The sequence below is a fragment of the Pezoporus occidentalis genome, unplaced genomic scaffold (genome assembly GCF_034315485.1).
Source record: "Pezoporus occidentalis ecotype Australia unplaced genomic scaffold, CSIRO_AGI_Poc_V1 ctg3, whole genome shotgun sequence".
Classification (NCBI taxonomy): Eukaryota; Metazoa; Chordata; class Aves; order Psittaciformes; family Psittacidae; genus Pezoporus; species Pezoporus occidentalis.
In genome coordinates this window covers 7,901,296-7,909,859 of record NW_026914940.1, presented here as the reverse complement: position 1 = coordinate 7,909,859, position 8,564 = coordinate 7,901,296, and the positions used below count along the sequence as shown (strand labels likewise).

Genomic DNA, 8,564 nt, shown 5'->3' with positions numbered 1-8,564 from the left:
CTTGAGGTGCAATAATGCCTATTAAATAGACATCTCTTTGTAAATCTTAAGTGATCAGCTTATATATGGTTGATAACTGGGGCGGGGGGGGGGGAGCAAAAGGAGAAGCCGTACTGATCCATCATGATTTATTCTCATTGCTGTACCCCAAAGAAATTATCATAGAAATTGTCAGAAACTATACAGAATTGTCAGAAATTATACAGAACCCAACTAAAACTGGTTAGAAGATACAGTTAAATAGTTACACATTTGTTTTCATCCTCGGTTGAGCCAACAGTAATTAATAGACACATGTGTGTCTGTGTAGGTATATGTGTTCTTTAAAGAGCATGCAACTAAAATATGCTTTGAAAATGTCAAAACACATTGTTCCAGCATGGTCCAACATTGATCAGTTTCCTTGACAGCTGGAGAGCGTCACAGGAACTTCAGTCTGAATGCTTCAGGCTCCTTATCTCTCCTGTGGATTTGAATTTCCAGATGGACAACAATTCCAGGATATGCTATGATTTTATTGCTCCAAGGTTCAAACAAAGCAGGTCAGTGTACTGTAGTGTACTGTGAATTTGATTCAGGCCAAGACTCTGACCTACAGTAGAAACTAAGGATAAAAGGCAGTGACCTTCAACTTTCATGAAAGTGAATTAGAGGCTGAGGCAGCAAAGGGAACATTGTGGTTGGTACCTACTATGGACCACTTGATCAAGGCCACCCTAATGAGGAAACCTTGTTACTCCAGCTATGGAAGGCATTACACCCGTAGGTTCTCATTCTTCTGGGGGACTTCAAGCACCCTGAAATCTGCTGGAAAAGTAGCACAGGGAGCTGTAGGCTCTGAGCAAACTGATCTAGTTGAAGATGTCCCTGCTCATGCAGCAGAGTTCTACGAAATTACCCATAAAGGTCCCTTCCAACCCAAATTATTCTATGCTACTATGATTCTGCAATTCGATGTTTCTGTGTGCAAGTAGGATGGCACCAATCAATGGGAATATTTTTTCTTCCAGGGGTGCACACTTACCTGTGATAGACACTGATCTGTCCTTCCTTTGCTTCAGTGTTCTGTTCCTTCTATCCCTTCTTTTTCCTGGCAGCCAGCATTTGCCTGGTTCAACACTTAACCCACTACATTAAAAAAAAAAAAAGGAAATAAATAGATGATTCTAGAAATTTAATCCCATTTGAAGAATCCAGACGTGATTTCTAGAACATCACATGGCATGAGGCCACAGGAGCACTTCAGTTTTGTCCTTTGTTTGATTGGCTGTGGAGGTCCTGCCCTGGACTTTGTGGTTAATGCTTAAAACAGTCTCATACCAGATTATAATTGATTGTGCTCAATAGAAATAAAGTTCATTGTACCTGTCAATAAGAATCTTGTCTCCTGACTCAATATTCTTCAAGTTGATCAAATTCTAACCTTTCTCATTCAGTACAGATATGTATGAATCAGATGATTGCTCCTTGTGTAGCTTGGATGTTGGAGAGCCTTGGTGATTTGGGGAATAGCCTAAAAGTTCCTTCAGGGGAGAAGCTTAGCGATGCTATGGGAATAACAGAGAAAGTTTACAATGCATACCACTGTATCCTGGTCCCCAGGATCTAGAATGGAGTGGGAGGCTTGTTGTATAAAGCCTATACTTATGTATACCGAGAGCCAACAGGTTTAAAACTTAGTATTGAACAGAAACAATACATGGGTATTCAGAATAGGTGAGTTCTCAGGGGGAAAATAAGTTGCCAGGCAAGATTACTGAAATACATTCACTGTTTTTTACAGGAAGGCAACACTACACACTCTTGGTGTCATATATACAGGTTGAGCACAGCAATAGTTTGTTGTTCTTTGGAAATGTACCTCTTTCACCACCATAAACTATGGATTTAACTTGGATTCAACTGGGGGGGGGTCAGTTTGGAGGGGTTTTTTTTTGTTTTTTCATCTTTCCTACTTTACCATTTTCTACATGGTGCAGTTTGTTGGAACAGTGCCATGAAACTGACTCGCTGAGGACACATCAGCTCTGATGAGAGAGACCTGGGGCCATCCCAGTGCCCACCCGTGCATGTTGCCAGGCCCCCACCTCAGTACAGAGCCATCCTTGGAGACACCTTTTCCTTTACTAAAATCAGTCAAGCTTTTAGCCCATAGAAAACTTCAGCATATCAGCATCATGTAGTCTGTATCCTCACTGATGGAAAAAAAGCTCTTCTCACAGTGTGAAGAAAATGTCTTCCTTTTCTTCCTGTTCTGTTTGATCCTTGAATAATGTGCCAAATTTCCAAGTTCTCCTATTTCATAGTAAGAATCACTGCCCCAACAGGAAGTAAATTACAAACCCCAACTCATTTCAGATAGTTTCCTAATATTGACTTAGAGATGATCATAGAAACATAAAAGTAAAAGCTTTAGAGCTATGTCATTCCAGAGGTTTCCCATTTCTCCTTTTGTTACTGTAAACTTCTATAGAATGATTTTAATAATTGGTTTGTACATCTTGTTCACTATTTAGCTTTGCTTTTGTCCTCTAAATATACTAAGCATGTCTATCTTCTTCCATTTATGTCCCCTTTTTAGTCTTCCTAGGTTGCTTTACACAGAAGAAATAACCACAAAGCAGTGATGTTCAGAGGTTTGCCAGCAACACATAAATATTTATATGCACTCCATACTGAAGACTTTCCACTGAGCTCAAATATATGTATAATGAAGACATTTATATATAATTTTCATATGAAAGGCCAAATAGAGATGAGATAGTTCATGCTGTCTTTCATTTAATACACTGAGCTTGAAGGTCGATGTTCTTTTATTTTGCCTTTGAAGATTCATATTTGCGTTGGCTTTTTGTCTTTGCGTATAGGGCTCAGTCATAAAGATGTTTTAGAGCAGTAGCCTTCTACCTCTGAAGACCTGGTTCCAGTCCTTATCTAGATCAAACACAGGGAGGTTAGTGGTCTCGTCATGCTCTCTAGTGGCTGCTTCTCTGCTGAGCAGCTGCCATGCTCCAGGGAGGGCCGGCTCTGGAGCCACCGCAATCCCTAGCAACCCAAAGCACAAAAAGAAGTGGTTGGTCGTTCTGCCTTGGATCTAGTCATTCCTCAAACACGTCTTAATATCTTACCTCAGAGAACCAGGGAATATATATCTCAATGACAATCACACCAATTTTATTTTTAATAATTCAGTATCCGGAACCAATAATGGTCAAACTCACAAAAAACTAAGAACAAATCTTTTTTTTTTTTTTTTTTTCAGTTATTTTACTCAGCCTTATCTAAAATTTGAAAAGAGCTATTGAGGTTAGTGGGAATGGCCTGGCTGATGCCAGTGGGTTTTAAACCATGAGGCCAAACATATGCCTGGTTCTTACTGGCACTAAATTCTATGAGTTTTCAAATTGGTATAAGGCTCTTCAGGGACAGATTTTTCATGCATTTTAGACTTATCGAATTGCTGCTGAGTGGGTCCTTGAAGTACAGAAATAACTCACAGATGTTTATAAGGGAATTGTATTTGCAACCTTTAAAAACCTCAGAGAAAGTTTTGGTTCAAGTTCTACATGACAATGCAGATCCGAATTATTTCCTGAATAAAAAAAAAAAGGCAGTGTAATAAAGCTGGGATTCATCAAAAATGAATGAATCACTCGTTTCCTCATACCTCTAGCACAGAGAATGTAAACTACTGTCTTAAGGAGACCATAATTCCATTTTCAGGGTTACTTCAGTTTAATGCTAAAATACATAAAGTGGCATCCTGATACAGTGATTTGGTTTCCATTCTAGTCCTGCCCAGTAGCATGACCCCACTTCTCCCACCTGCTGTAGCAGTCTGTTCACACAATTCTTTTAATTTTCAGATACTGATGCCCTTCTGTTACCCACCCTTCACCATTCCCATTGCATAAGGTTGATGCGAAGGCACCCCTTCTCTGAAGGCTGCAACCAAATGGGCTTGTTGACTTTCTTCCCCCAAAGTGGGGGTGATACTGTGGGGGCTTAAGAGAGAAAAATAAAAGTGATTCTTTCCATTTGTGGGATGTAGGTGGTCAAGAGAAACAAAAGCCCTTGTAGAAGTTTTACACGAGATACACAGATGGCTTCGGGGGTGTGGCAGACTCTGTTGATGTTAAAAGGATGAAGGAAGCCAAAAACGACTTGTCACAGATGCTTTCAAGCTATGGAGTATTTAAAGAAGATTGAATTAACTTCATAAATGTTAGGAATGTTTCTTAACTTCAAGTTTCTCTCTGTAGCTGCATTCCCAGATAAATAAGGCATGAGATATTTCCTTCAAGACAAAAAAAACATGTAGGGAGGTAGGTAACACTGTCTTCAAGCGGAAGATGCTTAAAGCTCATTTTCCAGGGGAGCTGACACACAAACTTTTTACCAAAGGAAGTTTTGACCATTTGTTAAAATAGCAGTCTTGACTGGGAACAGGGATGTCTTTTAAAACCTCACTAGGACTAACAAGAGCAAATGCTTCATAGGCCTAAAAGTGCATAAAGTCTGAATCAGTAAGCATGTTGGAAGACAGATGATCAGCAAGTAGGTACATTGGGTGGCTGTTGTTTTGAAGACACATTTCTTATTGAGTTATTTTTTTCTGGATAAATCGTTCATAACTTCGTGAGAGTTGAAGAGCTCAGACAAAAGTAGTAGAGCAGCAACTCACTTTGAGTCAGAGCTGCTAAGAGGTGCAGGAGAGTTTAGGTAAGGCCCAGTTAAAAGAGGCTGCCCTACGGGATCTTGCCTCAAAGGTGCTGACAAGCTGGGGTATTGTAAATGAACTGGAACTGCGGTTACCTTAGAAACTGGAATGAGAAATTCTCTAAATTATGAACACGTCTGAAAATTCAGAAAAGACAATATTTCTACTTATTAGCAAACTAGGCTAAAGGATGTCTTTTCTGAAAGACAATTTTAGTAATGAGCAAGCTGAGATATCTTTTTTTATTCTTTGCCATAAAAAAGGGAAAGGCTCCAAGAAGGATGCAAACATTCCCACATATAATGTCTTATTTAATGACCTCCTCGATTTTGCCTCCCTATCCTTTTTCCCTCAGTTCAGTTTATTTGGGATGGGCTCTTACAATCTTCGTTAAAGGGAGGACTGCCAGTGTCACTGAACCAGAGGCAAACTGCAGTCCTTTTCTTGGCCTTTGGCTGTGATGATTCTCCTGCAGCAAGGTGCTTTGGGCAGCAGTTCTGCCTTGGAGGGTGCTACATACTGTGAAACCTTTAAAGTTGTAAAACAGCTTTGTTAAATTTGTTCTTAAAAATTGAGTTAAGTTTAGAAGCAAAGAAATGTTGTATCTGACCCTCAGGTATACCCTCAAACAGGAGGGTAGTCTTCTTGGGGCTAGTTCATAAGTGGAAAACTTGATTTCTCGTTGCTCAACAGGTCTAAGATAATTCTAGAAGATTAAGCATTGTGAACATTTAAATGCTTATAAATGAGCAGTTTTCTGCAGTTTTTCCTCTCAAGGCCAAATATTCGCAAACTTGGGGAAGAAAATTGCCTCTGAATCTGCAGTTTGATGACTACCTACCTCACTGTCTAAGCTAAAAACAGTAGGATTGACATAGAAGTACTTTGGGCCAGATGTACAGGACTGAGATTCCTAGGGGGAAAAAGGACAGAGGAAGCATGTTTCTGCCTGAGAAGCATTGGGCTGATCACCCACAAAGAAGTCCAAATATTTGCTTGGAAATGTCCTCAGAGCTCGATAATGTCATGCTGGAAAGTCCACACTCTGAGTCTCTCTACCCAAAAGTTCATGAGTGAACATCTTGCTGACAGTGAGTCACCTGGAAGGCTCATCGTTAGGTTAGAGCACAGAGGAAAAGGGCGATTGCAGTTTATACTGTGCAGGATTACTGTAATGCCATCATTTGGGCAAATACTTAAAAATGTTGTGCCTGAAGCAGTGGATTGCTACATTGCTCACTGGTTATTTTTATTGCTTACTTGTCTGCTGGATGCATGTTTACAAAAGCTAATTAGAGTGGACTATGTTATATACAGTGTTAGACTTTAGAAGGAGAAAGCTTACTGTATAAGCTCTTTGCCTCAAGTGTGTTTCAGCAGAGATTGCTTACGGGGACCTGAAAGGAGCCAGCAGGAACAAACTCAGCAATTATTTTAACACAGATAAGCATTCCTATCCTCTAAGAGGCAGCATAAAGTATTCTTACACTGGTTACCTGATACTGGGGTATACAAAGTGGAGATGTCACTTCGGGCTACGCTTTGTTTCAGACCACTGGGTTTCATATTAAATTTCAATATGAGCAACATATGTAACAGAAATCAGAACCAGCAAAGGTCACAGCTTTTTTTTCTTGTCCTTTCTAGCCCATTCCATTTAAAGCTTAGGAACCAATTCCTCTCCCACAGCAACTTTTTAAACTGTTTTTTTGTGGTTCCATATGATTTTTACCGAGGTTAGTAAGAGGGGAATCAAAACTGGGAAAGTGAAAACCTTCACCTTTTCTTTTTATTCTACAAAGGCAAATAACTGCAATCCAAATATGCTGGAAAACAATCCCTCTTTCTCCTCTTTGCCAGTAAAAGGTTATGTTTAGCAGTCCTAAGGTTTCAAGCAGGGAACGCCTGGCAATGAAGAGAGCCAAGAAATATTAGAAGTAAATTCAATCCTACTTTGCAGACAGAGCAATTAGCGCTTCATGTCCTGAAGTTTCATAAACTAACTTAGCTGGGTCTCTTCAAGACCCGCCACTTATGGTGATATCATTCATGCCCAAAGCCTAGTGAAGAGGATGGAGAGCTTTATGTTTTCCAGAAAGGCCTTTTATCAAATAATAGCACACGTTTTTCACCAGGGCTTTCATGGGAAGACACAGAAACAAACAAAAGAGGTTGGAAGGATCTGGGAACTCTGCTGACACTACTGCGATAGCTTCAGTGGAAATCCAGTTGGATCGAAATCACGATAAAGAACTGGAAGCATATAAAGCAATTCAGGATATTTCCATTTCCAGCCTACATGCTCAGTCCCAGATTCAAATACCACAGCTTGTACTCAACAGTCTAAGCAGGGAGGTAGGGATAAAATAATAATTTCCCTTCTTCATGCTTTCGTTTTGACAATCCAGATTTCTGTTCCAAATTTACTCTTTGTTGAGGAGGTTGTAGCACAGAACAACATTATCTAAGGGAGAGAAAAAAATCTGCCACAAGACCGTGCAAGAAAGGGAAGCTAGACTTTGATAAATAGCAATTTGGTTGTGTTTGCGCTTTCAGCATTTCACACCGGTGAGTTCAGCACCACAGGAAGCTGTTTTAGCAGGTTCTCGCACTCTGCTGGTGGTATTAGGTGTGTGTAGGTAGAGGGTCAGAAAATTTTGGAAGCTTTTCATGTTGAGCTGTTGTGGAAGCCAGTGAAGCAGCTTTTGTTGATTAAAATCCAGGTTCCTTTCCTTGAAGAAGGATTTGGTTTGTTTTACTTGGGCTGATTATATATTAATATAGTTTTTAGACTATGCAACGGATTCTGGAGCAGCTTTTGACAAATGTAACACTGATTTGCAACAGCAGGGTTAATATTTTATTAACATTCATTTGTTGTCCCATAAAATTTGGTGGGCTTCATTAGGATATTCTGGAGACGTCTCGTTTGCCTTCCCAATCCTGGAAGTTCCTGGAGAACTTCCTTTTGAACATGAATTGTGGCAGCTGACTGTGCAGAAAAAAATGGGATAAAGGAAGAATCGCATGCAAGGTTGTGGAAACAGGTCCCTGACAAGTATATTAATATATAATTTTTTATATGTATATAAAATATATAGATATGCATATGATATATATAAATCTAATATATAAATATATAAGTATATATACATATATAAAAATATAAATATAACATATAAATATATATTAATAATATTCCTTATATATATTTTCCTTCTTATATATTTCTGATATATATATATATCTTTTGTACATACATATATATATGAGAAACAGTCTTACAAGTAGTTTATGCAACACCCTGTCCCCAGCAACAGTGTATGAGCGAGTGGGCAGCAAGGCCTTTTCTGACATGTTAATAAACAAGTTGGAATACCACCTATTCTCTTCTTACCCTGATGTGCTACATACATTGAAGTAATGATTTCCTTTGAGTGTCTATATGGAATCTTCTAAACATGGATCAAATTTAATAACAAAATTAACAAAAGAACTGTTCTTTTGAGAGCTGTTCCCTTAACAAAAGCATACCAAAACCAAAGAGAAAGCAAAAAGTCTGAATCAGAGCCAGTAGTCAAGTTTGCTACATGTGGAGGCCTGATGTGATTTTCAGATATACTTGAACCATGCAAGAGTTTGTAGACTTTAAGTCCACACTCTCCTAGTCGCTTCTTAGCTGGGACAGCATTGTTCATCATGTGTTCTTCCCACAACTATTCAAACAAATGTATTCAAACAACTATAACTTCCTGCAGCTTCTTTACCAGAACATTTCTGTGGGGTTTTTACAGTGCCTGTCCAGCTCTGATACAGCCGCTGAGCGTGACACATACTGGTGTTG

At 39.2% G+C, this 8,564-nt stretch overlaps 1 long non-coding RNA gene across 3 annotated transcripts; it reads right to left on the bottom strand.

Annotated features, from left to right (window-relative positions):
• Positions 1 to 221: 221 nt before the first annotated feature.
• Positions 222 to 3,206, bottom strand: LOC134168031 (uncharacterized). 3 transcript variants are annotated; one of them, XR_009966369.1, is made up of 3 exons: positions 1,366 to 3,206; positions 688 to 804; positions 222 to 592 (listed from the first exon to the last, which is right to left on the bottom strand). It is a non-coding gene; the product is annotated as an uncharacterized LOC134168031 (long non-coding RNA). The 3 variants fall into 3 exon arrangements; XR_009966370.1 differs by having other exon boundaries at positions 692 to 804; XR_009966371.1 differs by having other exon boundaries at positions 699 to 804.
• Positions 3,207 to 8,564: the final 5,358 nt, after the last annotated feature.